Source organism: Coregonus clupeaformis, unplaced genomic scaffold (assembly GCF_020615455.1).
Source record: "Coregonus clupeaformis isolate EN_2021a unplaced genomic scaffold, ASM2061545v1 scaf1308, whole genome shotgun sequence".
Taxonomy (NCBI): Eukaryota; Metazoa; Chordata; class Actinopteri; order Salmoniformes; family Salmonidae; genus Coregonus; species Coregonus clupeaformis.
The window spans coordinates 92501-111234 of record NW_025534762.1 but is presented as its reverse complement, the minus strand read 5'-3'; the positions used below and the strand labels follow the sequence as shown (position 1 = coordinate 111234).

Here is an 18734-nt window from a genome sequence, read left to right as displayed (position 1 = left end):
CGGTCCGCAACGCCTATTTTATAGGGCCCTAGTCAATGAACTTGTCATAAATCAACATAGGATATGCCCTCTCCCCCCCAACAAGACTCAAATATATATATATATATATATATATATATATATATATATATATATATATATATTGGAAATGTAAGCAAGGGTTGAGCTTCTTCAGTTTGTGTCACAAAGTGGATACGTTTCTGTGTCCCTTTCAGAGTGAGTGACACATTGACTTTATATAGTGTACCAAGAGATGTTACCTCGCTTATGGCCATACCAGCCTGAATACGCCTGATCTTGTCTGATCTCGGAAGCTAAGCATGGTTGGGCCTGGTTATTACTTGGATGGGAGACTGCCTGGGAATATCAGGTGCTGTAAGCTTTTTGTCCCAGTAGAGTGTGCTCTTGTGTCATGGAGCAACTGCCTTTTATTTATCACCCTAATAATATCATGGATTGTTATTGGACTAAATGCAGTTTGTGTGTGCTGCCCTGCCCTGATCAAATCAAATAATGGACAGTGCGTTTCCCTCAAAATATAGGCAGTACATGCAGCCTTTGTTTTTAGTCTAGGAGACAGTCAATGTCTGTAGTCCATTAGGGCACTATAAAATCCCTTCAATGTTTTGCCTGATTCTGTTCATTCCCAAGTTCCCTTTTCTCCGTTTAGAATTCCCCGTTGAACGTTTGTCCCTGTTTTGGCAGGTTTTCGCTCTCAAAAGTACACCTTTTTAATAGCAAAACAGCACAATTGGATGTTCTATGTCCACAACAATGTTTAAACCCTATCAGGTGACCATTTGTGAGGTCTGGGAAAAATGTAAGACATTTAGATTTTGGGGTGTAGTTACCCTTAAATGCAAGCGTGCACCAGGAAGAGACCTTTGTTTGGTTAAGCGGTGTTGCTGTAGAACAAATGGCCACTGGAGTGATACATTTACATTTTAGTCATTTAGCAGACGCTCTTAACCAGAGCGACTTACAGGAGCAATTAGGGGTTAAGTGCCTTGCTCAGGGGCACATTAACGTCATTTAGCAGACGCTCTTATCCAGAGCGACTCACAAATTGGTGCGTTCACCCTATAGCCAGTGGGATAACCACTTTACAATTTGGGGGGTTAGAAGGAATACTTTATCCTATCCCAGGTATTCCTTAAAGAGGTGGGGGTTTCAAATGTCTCCGGAAGGTGGTGAGTGACTCCGCTGTCCTGGCGTCGTGAGGGAGCTTGTTCCACCATTGGGGTGCCAGAGCAGCGAACAGTTTTGACTGGGCTGAGCGGGAGCTATGCTTCCGCAGAGGAAGGGAGCCAGCAGGCCAGAGGTGGATGAACGCAATGTCCTCGTTTGGGTGTAGGGACTGATCAGAGCCTGAAGGTACAGAGGTGCCGTTCCCCTCACTGCTCCATAGGCAAGCACCATGGTCTTGTAAGCGGATGCGAGCTTCAACTGGAAGCCAGTGGAGTGTGCGGAGGAGGGGGGTGACGTGAGAGAACTTGGGAAGGTTGAACACCAGACGGGCTGCGGCATTCTGGATGAGTTGTAGGGGTTTAATGGCACAGGCAGGGAGCCCAGCCAACAGCGAGTTGCAGTAGTCCAGACGGGAGATGACAAGTGCCTGGACCAGGACCTGCGCCGCTTCCTGTGTAAGGCAGGGACGCACTCTCCGAATGTTGTAGAGCATGAACCTGCAGGAGCGGGTCACCGCCTTGATGTTGGCGGAGAACGACAGGGTGTTGTCCAGGGTCACGCCTTAGGCTCTTCGCACTCTGGGAGGAGGACACAGCGGAGTTGTCAACCGTGATGGCGAGATCATGGAACGGGCAGTCCTTCCCCGGGAGGAAGAGCAGCTCCGTCTTGCCAGGGTTCAGCTTGAGGTGGTGATCCGTCATCCATACTGATATGTCTGCCAGACATGCAGAGATGCGATTCGCCACCTGGTTATCAGAAGGGGGGAAAGGAGAAGATTAGTTGTGTATCGTCAGCGTAGCAATGATAGGAGAGACCATGTGAGGATATGACAGAGCCAAGTGACTTGGTGTATAGGGAGAAAAGGAGAGGGCCCAGAACCGATCCCTGGGGACACCAGTGGTGAGAGCACGTGGTGCGGAGACAGCTTCCCGCCACGCCACTTGGTAGGAGCGACCGGTCAGGTAGGACGCAATCCAGGAGTGAGCCGCGCCGGAGATGCCCATCTCGGAGAGGGTGGAGAGGAGGATCTGATGGTTCACAGTATCAAAGGCAGCAGACAGGTCTAGAAGGACAAGAGCAGAGGAGAGAGAGTTAGCTTTAGCAGTGCGGAGAGTCTCCGTGACACAGAGAAGAGCAGTCTCAGTTGAATGACCAGTCCTGAAACCTGATTGGTTTGGATCAAGAAGGTCATTCTGAGAGAGATAGCAAGAGAGTTGGCTAAAGACGGCACGCTCAATAGTTTTGGAAAGAAAAGAAAGAAGGGATACTGGTCTGTAGTTGTTGACATCAGTGGGGTCGAGTGTTGGTTTTTTTGAGAAGGGGAGCAACTCTCGCTCTCTTGAAGACGGAAGGGACATGGCCAGCGGTCAAGGATGAGTTGATCAGCGAGGTGAGGTAGGGGAGAAGGTCACCGGAGATGGTCTGGAGAAGGGAGGAGGGGATGGGGTCAAGCGGGCAGGTTGTTGGGCGGCCTGCAGTCACAAGTCGCAGGATTGAATCAAATACAAATGATCACGGTATAATTCTGCCAGGCAGGCATAGGCTACTTTGTAGTTAACATTTACTTGCGAAGGTTTTGGGGAAAGCCATTCCTTCCCTACCAGAAGAAGGTTATCATTAGCATCATCGCTAACGGCTACACAAAGTGTAGACATACGCGCGCACCGCACACATGCACACAGACAGGGGCATTCCTGTGCCGTGCCAGAAAGTTCATGGAAATACGAATCACTGATGCATTTTGTTCATGTCTTATGATTGACTTGGGCAAATGAATGCGTTTTCTAACAAGTTGAATAGATTTAGTTGATTTCTTACTAAGTTCAATAAATGTTTGAATATTGTTGCATTTCGGTTTAATGTCTGGATTCCGTGATTCAATCCGCAACGCCTAATTTATAGGGCCCTAGTCAATGAACTTGTCATAAATCAACATAGGATATGCCCTCTCCCCCCCCCCCCCCCAACAAGACTCAAATATATATAAATATATATATATATATATTGGAAATGTAAGCAAGGGTTGAGCTTCTTCAGTTTGTGTCACAAAGTGGATACGTTTCTGTGTCCCTTTCAGAGTGAGTGACACATTGACTTTATATAGTGTACCAAGAGTTGTTCCCTCGCTTACGGCCATACCAGCCTGAATACGCCCGATCTCGTCCGATCTCGGAAGCTAAGCAGGTTTAGGGCTGGTTAGTACTTGGATGGGGGACCACCTTGGAATACCAGTTGCTGTAAAAGCATGTAAGAAGCTATGACGTGGACTGATAATCTGCGTTATAGGCTGAGATGTGAAGATGTGAAATATGAAGCTATGATATGGAAAAAAATAAGCTGTGAAGCTATGAGATGTGAAGATGTGATGTGAAATATGAAGCTATGATATGTAAAAATAAGCTGTGAAGCTATGAGATGTGAAATATGAAGCTATGATATGTAAAAATAAGCTGTGAAGCTATGAGATGTGAAGATGTGATGTGAAATATGAAGCTATGATGTGTAAAAAAAATATAAGCTGTAAAAAAGCTATGATGGGTTAATTCTTAAAAAAAAAAAAAAAAAAAAGAAATATGCCTGATTTTGTCCGATCTCGGAAGCTAAGCATGGTTGGGCCTGGTTATTACTTGGATGGGAGACCGCCTGGGAATACCAGCTGCTGTAAGCTTTTTGTCCCAGTAGAGTGTGCTCTTGTGTCATGGAGCAACTGCCTTTTATTTATCACCCTAATAATATCATGGATTGTTATTGGACTAAATGCAGTTTGTGTGTGCTGCCCTGCCCTGATCAAATCAAATAATGGACAGTGCGTTTCCCTCAAAATATAGGCAGTACATGCAGCCTTTGTTTTTAGTCTAGGAGACAGTCAATGTCTGTAGTCCATTAGGGCACTATAAAATCCCTTCAATGTTTTGCCTGATTCTGTTCATTCCCAAGTTCCCTTTTCTCCGTTTAGAATTCCCCGTTGAACGTTTGTCCCTGTTTTGGCAGGTTTTCGCTCTCAAAAGTACACCTTTTTAATAGCAAAACAGCACAATTGGATGTTCTATGTCCACAACAATGTTTAAACCCTATCAGGTGACCATTTGTGAGGTCTGGGAAAAAATGTAAGACATTTCGATTTTGGGGTGTAGTTACCCTTAAATGCAAGCGTGCACCAGGAAGAGACCTTTGTTTGGTTAAGCGGTGTTGCTGTAGAACAAATGGCCACTGGAGTGATACATTTACATTTACATTTTAGTCATTTAGCAGACGCTCTTAACCAGAGCGACTTACAGGAGCAATTAGGGTTAAGTGCCTTGCTCAGGGGCACATTAACGCTCATTTAGCAGACGCTCTTAGCCAGAGCGACTCACAAATTGGTGCGTTCACCCTATAGCCAGTGGGATAACCACTTTACAATTTGGGGGGTTAGAAGGAATACTTTATCCTATCCCAGGTATTCCTTAAAGAGGTGGGGGTTTCAAATGTCTCCGGAAGGTGGTGAGTGACTCCGCTGTCCTGGCGTCGTGAGGGAGCTTGTTCCACCATTGGGGTGCCAGAGCAGCGAACAGTTTTGACTGGGCTGAGCGGGAGCTATGCTTCCGCAGAGGAAGGGGAGCCAGTAGGCCAGAGGTGGATGAACGCAATGTCCTCGTTTGGGTGTAGGGACTGATCAGAGCCTGAAGGTACAGAGGTGCCGTTCCCCTCACTGCTCCATAGGCAAGCACCATGGTCTTGTAGCGGATGCGAGCTTCAACTGGAAGCCAGTGGAGTGTGCGGAGGAGGGGGAGTGACGTGAGAGAACTTGGGAAGGTTGAACACCAGACGGGCTGCGGCATTCTGGATGAGTTGTAGGGGTTTAATGGCACAGGCAGGGAGCCCAGCCAACAGCGAGTTGCAGTAGTCCAGACGGAGATGACAAGTGCCTGGACCAGGACCTGCGCCGCTTCCTGTGTAAGGCAGGGACGCACTCTCCGAATGTTGTAGAGCATGAACCTGCAGGAGCGGGTCACCGCCTTGATGTTGGCGGAGAACGACAGGGTGTTGTCCAGGGTCACGCCTAGGCTCTTCGCACTCTGGGAGGAGGACACAGCGGAGTTGTCAACCGTGATGGCGAGATCATGGAACGGGCAGTCCTTCCCCGGGAGGAAGAGCAGCTCCGTCTTGCCAGGGTTCAGCTTGAGGTGGTGATCCGTCATCCATACTGATATGTCTGCCAGACATGCAGAGATGCGATTCGCCACCTGGTTATCAGAAGGGGGAAAGGAGAAGATTAGTTGTGTATCGTCAAGCGTAGCAATGATAGGAGAGACCATGTGAGGATATGACAGAGCCAAGTGACTTGGTGTATAGGGAGAAAAGGAGAGGGCCCAGAACCGATCCCTGGGGGACACCAGTGGTGAGAGCACGTGGTGCGGAGACAGCTTCCCGCCACGCCACTTGGTAGGAGCGACCGGTCAGGTAGGACGCAATCCAGGAGTGAGCCGCGCCGGAGATGCCCATCTCGGAGAGGGTGGAGAGGAGGATCTGATGGTTCACAGTATCAAAGGCAGCAGACAGGTCTAGAAGGACAAGAGCAGAGGAGAGAGAGTTAGCTTTAGCAGTGCGGAGAGTCTCCGTGACACAGAGAAGAGCAGTCTCAGTTGAATGACCAGTCCTGAAACCTGATTGGTTTGGATCAAGAAGGTCATTCTGAGAGAGATAGCAAGAGAGTTGGCTAAAGACGGCACGCTCAATAGTTTTGGAAAGAAAAGAAAGAAGGGATACTGGTCTGTAGTTGTTGACATCAGTGGGGCCGAGTGTTGGTTTTTTTGAGAAGGGGAGCAACTCTCGCTCCTCTTGAAGACGGAAGGGACATGGCCAGCGGTCAAGGATGAGTTGATCAGCGAGGTGAGGTAGGGGAGAAGGTCACCGGAGATGGTCTGGAGAAGGGAGGAGGGGATGGGGTCAAGCGGGCAGGTTGTTGGGCGGCCTGCAGTCACAAGTCGCAGGATTGAATCAAATACAAATGATCACGGTATAATTCTGCCAGGCAGGCATAGGCTACTTTGTAGTTAACATTTACTTGCGAAGGTTTTGGGGAAAGCCATTCCTTCCCTACCAGAAGAAGGTTATCATTAGCATCATCGCTAACGGCTACACAAAGTGTAGACATACGCGCAACGCACACATGCACACAGACAGGGGCATTCCTGTGCCGTGCCAGAAAGTTCATGGAAATACGAATCACTGATGCATTTTGTTCATGTCTTATGATTGACTTGGGCAAATGAATGCGTTTTCTAACAAGTTGAATAGATTTAGTTGATTTCTTACTAAGTTCAATAAATGTTTGAATATTGTTGCATTTCGGTTTAATGTCTGGATTCCGTGATTCAATCCGCAACGCCTAATTTATAGGGCCCTAGTCAATGAACTTGTCATAAATCAACATAGGATATGCCCTCTCCCCCCAACAAGACTCAAATATATATAAATATATATATATATATATTTGGAAATGTAAGCAAGGGTTGAGCTTCTTCAGTTTGTGTCACAAAGTGGATACGTTTCTGTGTCCCTTTCAGAGTGAGTGACACATTGACTTTATATAGTGTACCAAGAGTTGTTCCCTCGCTTACGGCCATACCAGCCTGAATACGCCAGATCTCGTCCGATCTCGGAAGCTAAGCAGGGTTGGGCCTGGTTAGTACTTGGATGGGAGACCGCCTGGGAATTCCAGGTGCTGTAAGCTTTTTGTCCCAGTAGAGCGTGCTCTTGTGTCATGGAGCAACTGCCTTTTATTTATCACCCTAATAATATCATGGATTGTTATTGGACTAAATGCAGTTTGTGTGTGCTGCCCTGCCCTGATCAAATCAAATAATGGACATTGCGTTTCCCTCAAAATATAGGCAGTACATGCAGCCTTTGTTTTTAGTCTAGGAGACAGTCAATGTCTGTAGTCCATTAGGGCACTATAAAATCCCTTCAATGTTTTGCCTGATTCCGTTAATTCCCAAGTTCCCTTTTCTCCGTTTAGATTTCCCGTTGACCGTTTGTCCCTGTTTTGGCAGGTTTTCGCTCTCAAAAGTACACCTTTTTAATAGCAAAACAGCACAATTGGATGTTCTATGTCCACAACAATGTTTAAACCCTATCAGGTGACCATTTGTGAGGTCTGGGAAAAATGTAAGACATTTAGATTTTGGGGTGTAGTTACCCTTAAATGCAAGCGTGCACCAGGAAGAGACCTTTGTTTGGTTAAGCGGTGTTGCTGTAGAACAAATGGCCACTGGAGTGATGCAAATGATCACGGTATAATTCTGCCAGGCAGGCATAGGCTACTTTGTAGTTAACATTTACTTGCGAAGGTTTTGGGGAAAGCCATTCCTTCCCTACCAGAAGAAGGTTATCATTAGCATCATCGCTAACGGCTACACAAAGTGTAGACATACGCGCACACCGCACACATGCACACAGACAGGGGCATTCCTGTGCCGTTTCAGAAAGTTCATGGAAATACGAATCACTGATGCATTTTGTTCATGTCTTATGATTGACTTGGGCAAATGAATGCGTTTTCTAACAAGTTGAATAGATTTAGTTGATTTCTTACTAAGTTCAATAAATGTTTGAATATTGTTGCATTTCGGTTTAATGTCTGGATTCCGTGATTCGGTCCGCAACGCCTATTTTATAGGGCCCTAGTCAATGAACTTGTCATAAATCAACATAGGATATGCCCTCTCCCCCCAACAAGACTCAAATATATATATATATATATATATATATATATATATATATATATATATATATTATATTGGAAATGTAAGCAAGGGTTGAGCTTCTTCAGTTTGTGTCACAAAGTGGATACGTTTCTGTGTCCCTTTCAGAGTGAGTGACACATTGACTTTATATAGTGTACCAAGAGTTGTTCCCTTGCTTACGGCCATACCAGCCTGAATACGCCCCTTTCGGTAATTGAGGAAGTGGAAACAGGTGCGGTGGTATTGGAGGAGAAGGAGAGGGAATTGGTTGCTGCGTTTTGAAATCTTTTTTGTTTGGTTATTTATGTGGAATTTGATTTTTGTTTTTGATTTATTAGTAAGAGTTGTTTCTCCCCTAGCAGCTTTTGCTGGGGGGAAGGAAAGGAGGGAAAAATACAGATATAATTAGTTAATCGGACGGACAACAATAGATACAACGACCTACGCGATGGAACAGACAAAGAGTACTGGACATGGAGGAAAAGTTCCTGATGCACCATCATCGAGGGAAAAGTCCTATGATAAGACTTGTACGGTGGCGGTGGATATCACTGGGGAAAAGAAATTAACGATGATGGAATTGCTGAGAGGGATAAAGGAGGCGTGTGGAACGGTGATAGGGTGCAGATTTAAAGGTGATCAGAAGTATGAGATTACGATGTCCCATGTCCATGGGAAGGAGAGGTTAATGGATGGACTAAAAATCAAATCGTGCACGGTAATGGCGAGGGACATTTCAGCGGATGAGCTGGTGGTGTCCTTTATGAATTTACCAGTGTATATTAGTGACGATACTATCGTGGCAAAATTGGAAGGATGGGGTGTGAAGGCGGTTTCTGGGATTAAGAGGAGATTATGGCCAGGAACAGAGATCGCTGATGGCACAAGATTCTGTAAAGTTCGGTTTACAGACGTGGTGCGCTCACTACCATATTCTACCAAGTTTGAGACGTTGGAGGGGACTGAGTACTTTCGAGTGATACATGACAGGCAAGTTAAAGTGTGCCGAATTTGTATTCAGTCTGGCCACGTAGTACGGGACTGTCCTGATTTTCTATGTCGGAGATGCGGAGCACAAGGGCACTATGCAAGAGAGTGCGTCGAGAGAGAGGAGAGACCATGTAATGGATGTGGGGAGAGAAGAATGCGCTGTACGTGTACTGGGCCAACAGATGGTGAAGACATGGAACAACAGGAGGAGGAGATGGAAGAAGAGAGAGTGGAGGAGGGGGGACGTGATGGAGGACGGGGAAAAAGGAGACAAGGATGGTGGAGGAGGAGGAGATGGTGAATCTACTGCGACAGAGGGGGATGGAATTGGGGCGAGCATGGATGTCGAATTCCTAGATGACTACTGCACAGATGGAAAGGAGCCTGATGGTGGAGAAGGAGGAGGAGGTGAGCAGGAAACGGAAACATCTGAAGGTGAGGGAGATGAAGATAATGGAGGGGTTGTACCTGACACTATTCCTGAAAGTATGGATGTGAAGGGGGAATCCGCGAAGAGGAAGGACTCTGAGAGTGAAGTGTCCGCGGGTGAAGTCCAAAGGGTGAGGGAAGAAGCAAAGGAAAGTAGGAAGAGCAAGATCAAGAAGAAGAAGAAAAAGACTGGGTCTTGATGATGGGAAAAATCAACATATTAATTGTACTTATGGTGAGTGTTGTATCTGTTAATATTAATGGACTAAGGAATATGGGAAAGTTAGAACAGACAGTGAGTCTACTACAGGCTGATATTTTATGCTTCCAAGAGACACACTGGACTGACAGTATGATGGATGGAGTAAGAAAGAGATGGATGGATTTGATTTATTATAATAATGGTGGGGAGAGGACGTGTGGGGTTGCTATATTAATTAAGAGGGATAGTGTACAGAATATTAGGCAAGTGTATGCGGATAAAGAGGGTAGACTTTTGAGTGTTAAATTTGAATTTCTAAATGTGCAATACACTTTATTGAATGTTTATGCACCTAATAATGAGAGTGACCGAGAAGTATTTTTTAAGGCACTTGAGCAACATTGTGTGGGTAACTGTATATTGGTTGGGGATTTTAACGTTAGATTGACAAAACTGGACACGTCAAGGAGTACTTTGTTGCGCTCTGACATGTCTAGGCGAGTATTGTTGGGGATAATGAAGGATCATTGTCTGAGTGATGTATGGAGGGGAATGCATCCAGGTCAGAGAGTTTTTTCAAGGAGGCAGGTTGTTTTGAAGGTTCTCAGGCAAAGCCGCATAGATTATTGTTTAGCGGCGGAAAATATAGTGCAATATATACAAAAGATTAGGTATGATTTTAATACATTAAGTGATCATGCCTCTCTTGGTTTCCTGCTGGGTCCTAGTGTGCCTTCTAGAGGGGGGTGGTGTATGGTGTTTGAATGCTGAGCTACTAAAAGAAGGAAAATATATTGATATGATTTCTGATTGTATAAATAGAGAAATATTGAGTGATTTTAAAAGTGTTAATATTGGTTTGTGGTGGGAGGGTCTAAAAGAGAAGATTAGAGGGTTGAGCATTAAATATGCAAGACGAAGGAATTTTCTTTTAAAGAGGGAGAGGATAGCTTTGAATAAAAGACTAGACATTGAGCTGGGGAAAGTTGATACGGTGGAGGGTTATGATATGGCAGGTTTTATGGAAGCTCAGGCTGCGGTACATAACTTTGAAAAGAGTGCATGTATGGGGGCAATAGTAAGGAGTAGAGTACAGTATGCCATAGAAGGAGAGAAATGTACATCCTTCTTTTTAGGGTTAGAAAAGAAGAAGCAGGCTAGAAACTATATTACAGAAATCGAGAATGAGAGGGGGGAGACAGTGAATGATCTGGTGGGGATTTTAGATACAATAGAATGTTTTTATAGTAATCTTTTTAAAAAAGAATGCAATGATCAAGGATGTATAGAAGAGGTGTTGAGCTATGTAGATGCCAGAATATCAGAGGATGAAAGACTCATGTGTGACACAGACTTGGCGGTCACAGAGATACGGGAGGCGATTTTGTCTGCTCATAGAAATAAGAGCCCTGGCTCTGATGGGCTGACAAGTGAGTTTTACAAAACATTTGTGGATATAATGGCACCTGTTTTATTAGATGTGTACAAATATATGGAGCAATCTCAGGAAGTCTCGGAGTCGATGGCGACTGGCTTAATAACTATAATATATAAAAACAAGGGAAGTAGGAAAAGATTAGAAAATTTTAGGCCATTATCTATTTTAAATGTAGATTATAAGATCTTAACTAAGGTGCTGGCTAACAGAATTAATAAAGTAATGGGAAGTATTATTTCAGAGACACAGGCTTACAGTGTTCCTGGTAGAGAAATAGCAGACATTATTTGCACTTTTAAGGGATGTCATAAGACATATGAAGGGTGAGGGAGGTGTAGTATTGAGCATTGATTTAAATAAAGCTTTTGATAGAGTAGAACATTCATTTCTAATGCAGACGCTTAAAACTTTTGGATTTGGGAGCAGAATGGTGGCCTGGATACAGCTGCTATACGGTGCTGCAGTAAGTAGAGTAAAATGTAACGGGTTACTTACTGATGCTTTCCCATTGGAGAGGTCGGTGAGGCAAGGATGTCCATTGTCTGCGGCCTTATATTGTATGTCGGTTGAGCCTCTGGTGGCTCTCCTTAAAGCAGACCACCAGATCCGAGGCGTTTCTATTCCAGGGGTGGAGTCAGCATTGTGCAGCAATATGCAGATGACACTACAATTACTGTTAGAGATGTGGAAAGTGTAAATAGAGTGATGGAGTGTTTTGAGCTCTTTGGGAAAGCATCAGGTGCTAAGATTAATGTAGAAAAGACTGAGGTTTTGTATGTGGGGCTAGTGAATGATAATGGGTGTAGGTATCATTTTAAAAGAGCTAATGGCTATTTTAAAGCGTTGGGAGTTATTTTGGGTATTGATGAAAAGGAGGCATGTGATAGGACTTGGGCAGGTGTATTGAATAAAATCAAACAAACTATGGCATTTTGGAGATGGAGGAATTTAAAATTGAAAGGAAAGGTAGTGGTAACAAATTCTTTACTAATATCTAAATGTGTATATGTCATGGATGTGCTTCAGATGCCAGAGTGGGTTTTAAAAGAACTTAATTCTATTGTTTCTAACTTCTTGTGGGATGGCAAAGGGGCTAGAATATCTAGGTCTACACTTGCTGCAGAATATAAAGATGGGGGTCTAAAATTAGTGGACATAGACGTGAAAAGAAAAGCATTAAGAATTAAAATTATACAGAAGTATTTATATGGGGAGGAAGAATATGGGTGGAAGAGGTTCTTTAGGAATTATTTGTATAATAATGGAGGATGTGAAGAGAGTGGGTTATTAATGATATGGAAAAAGCCTATGTATGAACAAGTTCCTCTGTTTTATCAGGAAGTGTTACGTGCATGGGGAGAATTTCTTCCTCGTGTAAAATATGTGTGTGAACATAAGGATATAATACTGAATCAACCTGTGTTTTTAAATCCCAAAATTATGTTCAATGATGAAGTGTTGTATAATCCCCTTTTTTTTTTTTTTTTACTGAGACTTATTAAAGACTTTGTATATGAAGTTATTCCTGGGTTTCTAAGAGGCCAGGCCATTTATGACAATGTGAAGGATGTGGATGATACAGTTTGGAAAGGTACTATATTGAATGGATTTGAACGGGTGAAAAGTAGCATTCCAGCAGAATGGGTTTCTGTCATTAATGGAGATGGAATTTGGGAAGATTTATATGTATTACCGAATTTATATATTGACAATGGGGATAAATGGAAAACATTGGCTAGTGTCAGAACAAATGTTTTTTATAAACAATTACTGGTTACTGACAGGCCTGCTGCTGAGAAGAGGTGGGTAGAACTGTTTCCGAAGATGGATCGAAAAGTATTATGGAAAAACTTATACTTACATGGGAATAAATTGGAATGTGAAAATAACGATTTTAAAATAAGACATAATCGGATATACACAAAAGTAGTGCTGCATCAAATAAATAAAGAAATAAAAAGAGAATGTGATATATGTGGTAAGGCACCAGAAAATTTATTACACTTATTTGTAGAATGCGAGGATTTAAAAGATATGTTTTGTAAAGTAAAGGAAATAATATGTAAAAACTGGGGGAGTGGTTTGTTGGAAAAGAATGCGTGGGAGGAATTGGTTTTATTTGGAGTGGGAGATGAATGTAAAGGGGTTAATGTGAGGTTGTTGAATATTGTATTGAGTTTTGTTAGGTATGCTATTTTTTGTGGGAGGAATTATGCTTATTTTGAAGGGAGGAGGGTAAGGGTGTGGGGTATTTTTGTAGCTTTGTTTAAGAAGCACATCGATATGTTTTATAGTTATGGATTGGAAGATTTTGATGAACTTTTTGTAGAGGGGAGTGGGTTAATTGCAAGGGTGGATGGTGGAGGAATCACTTATAATTTTTGAAAGGAATATTTTGATATTTTCTATGTTTATTTTTATTTGACAGGGAGATGCTTTTAAATCTGCCTATTTAATATGTGGAATTTGATATGTCTTAGTCATGTCTGGTTTTTTGTATACTAGGTTTTTGTTTTTATTTCTTTGGGTTCTTTGATTTGATAGGGGGTGAATTGTTCGCCTGCCTATGGTAGAATAGTTTCTAGTGTATGGTTTTTGTATATAACACTGTACATGGTATAATATAAGTGTATTTGATGAATATTTTACAATAAAAAAAAAAAAAAAAAAATAATCGCCCGATCTCGTCCGATCTCGGGAAGCTAAGCATCGTCGGGCCTGGTTAGTACTTGGATGGGAGACCGCCTGGCAATACCAGGTGCTGTAAGCTTTTTTGTCCCAGTAGAGCGTGCTCTTGTGTCATGGAGCAACTGCCTTTTATTTATCACCCTAATAATATCATGGATTGTTATTGGACTAAATGCAGTTTGTGTGTGCTGCCCTGCCCTGATCAAATCAAATAATGGACAGTGCGTTTCCCTCAAAATATAGGCAGTACATGCAGCCTTTGTTTTTAGTCTAGGAGACAGTCAATGTCTGTAGTCCATTAGGGCACTATAAAATCCCTTCAATGTTTTGCCTGATTCTGTTAATTCCCAAGTTCCCTTTTCTCCGTTTAGATTTCCCCGTTTGTCCCTGTTTTGGCAGGTTTTCGCTCTCAAAAGTACACCTTTTTAATAGCAAAACAGCACAATTGGATGTTCTATGTCCACAACAATGTTTAAACCCTATCAGGTGACCATTTGTGAGGTCTGGGAAAAATGTAAGACATTTAGATTTTGGGGTGTAGTTACCCTTAAATGCAAACGTGCACCAGGAAGAGATCTTTGTTTGGTTAAGCGGTGTTGCTGTAGAACAAATGGCCACTGGAGTGATGCAAATGATCACGGTATAATTCTGCCAGGCAGGCATATGCTACTTTGTAGTTAACATTTACTTGCGAAGGTTTTGGGGAAAGCCATTCCTTCCCTACCAGAAGAAGGTTATCATTAGCATCATCGCTAACGGCTACACAAAGTGTAGATATACGCGCGCACCGCACACATGCACACAGACAGGGGCATTCCTGTGCCGTTCCAGAAAGTTCATGGAAATACGAATCACTGATGCATTTTGTTCATGTCTTATGATTGACTTGGGCAAATGAATGCGTTTTCTAACAAGTTGAATAGATTTAGTTGATTTCTTACTAAGTTCAATAAATGTTTGAATATTGTTGAATTTCGGTTTAATGTCTGGATTCCGTGATTCGGTCCGCAACGCCTATTTTATAGGGCCCTAGTCAATGAACTTGTCATAAATCAACATAGGATATGCCCTCTTCCCCCCCCAACAAGACTCAAATATATATATATATATATTATATATATATATATATATATATATATATATAAATATATATATTGGAAATGTAAGCAAGGGTTGAGCTTCTTCAGTTTGTGTCACAAAGTGGATACGTTTCTGTGTCCCTTTCAGAGTGAGTGACACATTGACTTTATATAGTGTACCAAGAGTTTTTCCCTCGCTTATGGCCATACCAGCCTGAATACGCCTGATCTTGTCTGATCTCGGAAGCTAAGCAGGGTTGGGCATGGTTATTACTTGGATGGGAGACCGCCTGGGAATACCAGGTGCTGTAAGCTTATTGTCCCAGTAGAGCGTGCTCTTGTGTCATGGAGCAACTGCCTTTTATTTATCACCCTAATAATATCATGGATTGTTATTGGACTAAATGCAGTTTGTGTGTGCTGCCCTGCCCTGATCAAATCAAATAATGGACAGTGCGTTTCCCTCAAAATATAGGCAGTACATGCAGCCTTTGTTTTTAGTCTAGGAGACAGTCAATGTCTGTAGTCCATTAGGGCACTATAAAATCCCTTCAATGTTTTGCCTGATTCCGTTAATTCCCAAGTTCCCTTTTCTCCATTTAGATTTCCCCGTTGACCGTTTGTCCCTGTTTTGGCAGGTTTTCGCTCTCAAAAGTACACCTTTTTAATAGCAAAACAGCACAATTGGATGTTCTATGTCCACAACAATGTTTAAACCCTATCAGGTGACCATTTGTGAGGTCTGGGAAAAATGTAAGACATTTAGATTTTGGGGTGTAGTTACCCTTAAATGCAAGCGTGCACCAGGAAGAGACCTTTGTTTGGTTAAGCGGTGTTTCTGTAGAACAAATGGCCACTGGAGTGATGCAAATGATCACGGTATAATTCTGCCAGGCAGGCATAGGCTACTTTGTAGTTAACATTTACTTGCGAAGGTTTTGGGGAAAGCCATTCCTTCCCTACCAGAAGAAGGTCATCATTAGCATCATCGCTAACGGCTACACAAAGTGTAGACATACGCCCACCGCACACATGCACACAGACAGGGGCATTCCTGTGCCGTTTCAGAAAGTTCATGGAAATACGAATCACTGATGCATTTTGTTCATGTCTTATGATTGACTTGGGCAAATGAATGCGTTTTCTAACAAGTTGAATAGATTTAGTTGATTTCTTACTAAGTTCAATAAATGTTTGAATATTGTTGAATTTCGGTTTAATGTCTGGATTCCGTGATTCGGTCCGCAACGCCTATTTTATAGGGCCCTAGTCAATGAACTTGTCATAAATCAACATAGGATATGCCCTCTTCCCCCAACAAGACTCAAATATATATATATATATATATATATATATATATATATATATATATATATATATATTGGAAATGTAAGCAAGGGTTGAGCTTCTTCAGTTTGTGTCACAAAGTGGATACGTTTCTGTGTCCCTTTCAGAGTGAGTGACACATTGACTTTATATAGTGTACCAAGAGTTGTTCCCTCGCTTACGGCCATACCATCCTGAATACGCCTGATCTCGTCCGATCTCGGAAGCTAAGCAGCGTCGGGCCTGGTTAGTACTTGGATGGGAGACCGCCTGGGAATACCAGGTGCTGTAAGCTTTTTGTCCCAGTAGAGCGTGCTCTTGTGTCATGGAGCAACTGCCTTTTATTTATCACCCTAATAATATCATGGATTGTTATTGGACTAAATGCAGTTTGTGTGTGCTGCCCTGCCCTGATCAAATAAAATAATGGACAGTGCGTTTCCCTCAAAATATAGGCAGTACATGCAGCCTTTGTTTTTAGTCTAGGAGACAGTCAATGTCTGTAGTCCATTAGGGCACTATAAAATCCCTTCAATGTTTTGCCTGATTCCGTTAATTCCCAAGTTCCCTTTTCTCCGTTTAGATTTCCCCGTTGACCGTTTGTCCCTCTTTTGGCAGGTTTTCGCTCTCAAAAGTACACCTTTTTAATAGCAAAACAGCACAATTGGATGTTCTATGTCCACAACAATGTTTAAACCCTATCAGGTGACCATTTGTGAGGTCTGGGAAAAATGTAAGACATTTAGATTTTGGGGTGTAGTTACCCTTAAATGCAAGCGTGCACCAGGAAGAGACCTTTGTTTGGTTAAGCGGTGTTTCTGTAGAACAAATGGCCACTGGAGTGATGCAAATGATCACGGTATAATTCTGCCAGGCAGGCATAGGCTACTTTGTAGTTAACATCTACTTGCGAAGGTTTTGGGGAAAGCCATTCCTTCCCTACCAGAAGAAGGTTATCATTAGCATCATCGCTAACGGCTACACAAAGTGTAGACATACGCGCGCACCACACACATGCACACAGACAGGGGCATTCCTGTGCCGTTTCAGAAAGTTCATGGAAATACGAATCACTGATGCATTTTGTTCATGTCTTATGATTGACTTGGGCAAATGAATGCGTTTTCTAACAAGTTGAATAGATTTAGTTGATTTCTTACTAAGTTCAATAAATGTTTGAATATTGTTGAATTTCGGTTTAATGTCTGGATTCCGTGATTCGGTCCGCAACGCCTATTTTATAGGGCCCTAGTCAATGAACTTGTCATAAATCAACATAGGATATGCCCTCTTCCCCCCAACAAGACTCAAATATATATATATATATATATATATATATATATATATTGGAAATGTAAGCAAGGGTTGAGCTTCTTCAGTTTGTGTCACAAAGTGGATACGTTTCTGTGTCCCTTTCAGAGTGAGTGACACATTGACTTTATATAGTGTACCAAGAGTTGTTCCCTTGCTTACGGCCATACCAGCCTGAATACGCCCGATCTCGTCCCATCTCGGAAGCTAAGCAGGGTCGGGCCTGGTTAGTACTTGGATGGGAGACCGCCTGCTAATACCAGGTGCTGTAAGCTTTTTGTCCCAGTAGAGCGTGCTCTTGTGTCATGGAGCAACTGCCTTTTATTTATCACCCTAATAATATCATGGATTGTTATTGGACTAAATGCAGTTTGTGTGTGCTGCCCTGCCCTGATCAAATCAAATAATGGACAGTGTGTTTCCCTCAAAATATAGGCAGTACATGCAGCCTTTGTTTTTAGTCTAGGAGACAGTCAATGTCTGTAGTCCATTAGGGCACTATAAAATCCCTTCAATGTTTTGCCTGATTCTGTTAATTCCCAAGTTCCCTTTTCTCCGTTTAGATTTCCCCGTTGACCGTTTATCCCTCTTTTGGCAGGTTTTCGCTCTCAAAAGTACACCTTTTTTAATAGCAAAACAGCACAATTGGATGTTCTATGTCCACAACAATGTTTAAACCCTATCAGGTGACCATTTGTGAGGTCTGGGAAAAATGTAAGACATTTAGATTTTGGGGTGTAGTTACCCTTAAATGCAAGCGTGCACCAGGAAGAGACCTTTGTTTGGTTAAGCGGTGTTGCTGTAGAACAAATGGCCACTGGAGTGATGCAAATGATCACGGTATAATTCTGCCATGCAGGCATAGGCTACTTTGTAGTTAACATTTACTTGCGAAGGTTTTGGGGAAAGCCATTCCTTCCCTACCAGAAGAAGGTTATCATTAGCATCATCGCTAACGGCTACACAAAGTGTACACATACGCGCACCGCACACATGCACACAGACAGGGGCATTCCTGTGCCGTTTCAGAAAGTTCATGGAAATACGAATCACTGATGCATTTTGTTCATGTCTTATGATTGACTTGGGCAAATTAATGCGTTTTCTAACAAGTTGAATAGATTTAGTTGATTTCTTACTAAGTTCAATAAATGTTTGAATATTGTTGAATTTCGGTTTAATGTCTGGATTCCGTGATTCGGTCCGCAACGCCCTATTTTATAGGGCCCTAGTCAATGAACTTGTCATAAATCAACATAAGATATGCCCTCTCCCCCCAACAAGACTTTAATATATATATATATATATATATATATATATATATATATATATATATATTGGAAATGTAAGCA

At 42.7% G+C, this 18734-nt stretch overlaps 3 non-coding genes and 3 pseudogenes across 3 annotated transcripts; all 6 read left to right on the top strand.

Moving 5' to 3' along the window:
• Positions 1-263: 263 nt before the first annotated feature.
• Positions 264-382, top strand: LOC123486676 (annotated as a pseudogene).
• Positions 383-3313: 2931 nt separating this feature from the next.
• LOC123486659 lies at positions 3314-3432 on the top strand. Its single transcript, XR_006659450.1, has one exon. It is a non-coding gene; the product is annotated as a 5S ribosomal RNA (ribosomal RNA).
• A 3353-nt stretch (positions 3433-6785) lies between these two features.
• On the top strand, positions 6786-6904 carry LOC123486650. The gene has a single exon (XR_006659440.1). It is a non-coding gene; the product is annotated as a 5S ribosomal RNA (ribosomal RNA).
• Positions 6905-14941: 8037 nt separating this feature from the next.
• LOC123486667 lies at positions 14942-15060 on the top strand (annotated as a pseudogene).
• A 1187-nt stretch (positions 15061-16247) lies between these two features.
• On the top strand, positions 16248-16366 carry LOC121562938. The gene has a single exon (XR_005999675.2). It is a non-coding gene; the product is annotated as a 5S ribosomal RNA (ribosomal RNA).
• Positions 16367-17538: 1172 nt separating this feature from the next.
• LOC123486666 lies at positions 17539-17657 on the top strand (annotated as a pseudogene).
• Positions 17658-18734: the final 1077 nt, after the last annotated feature.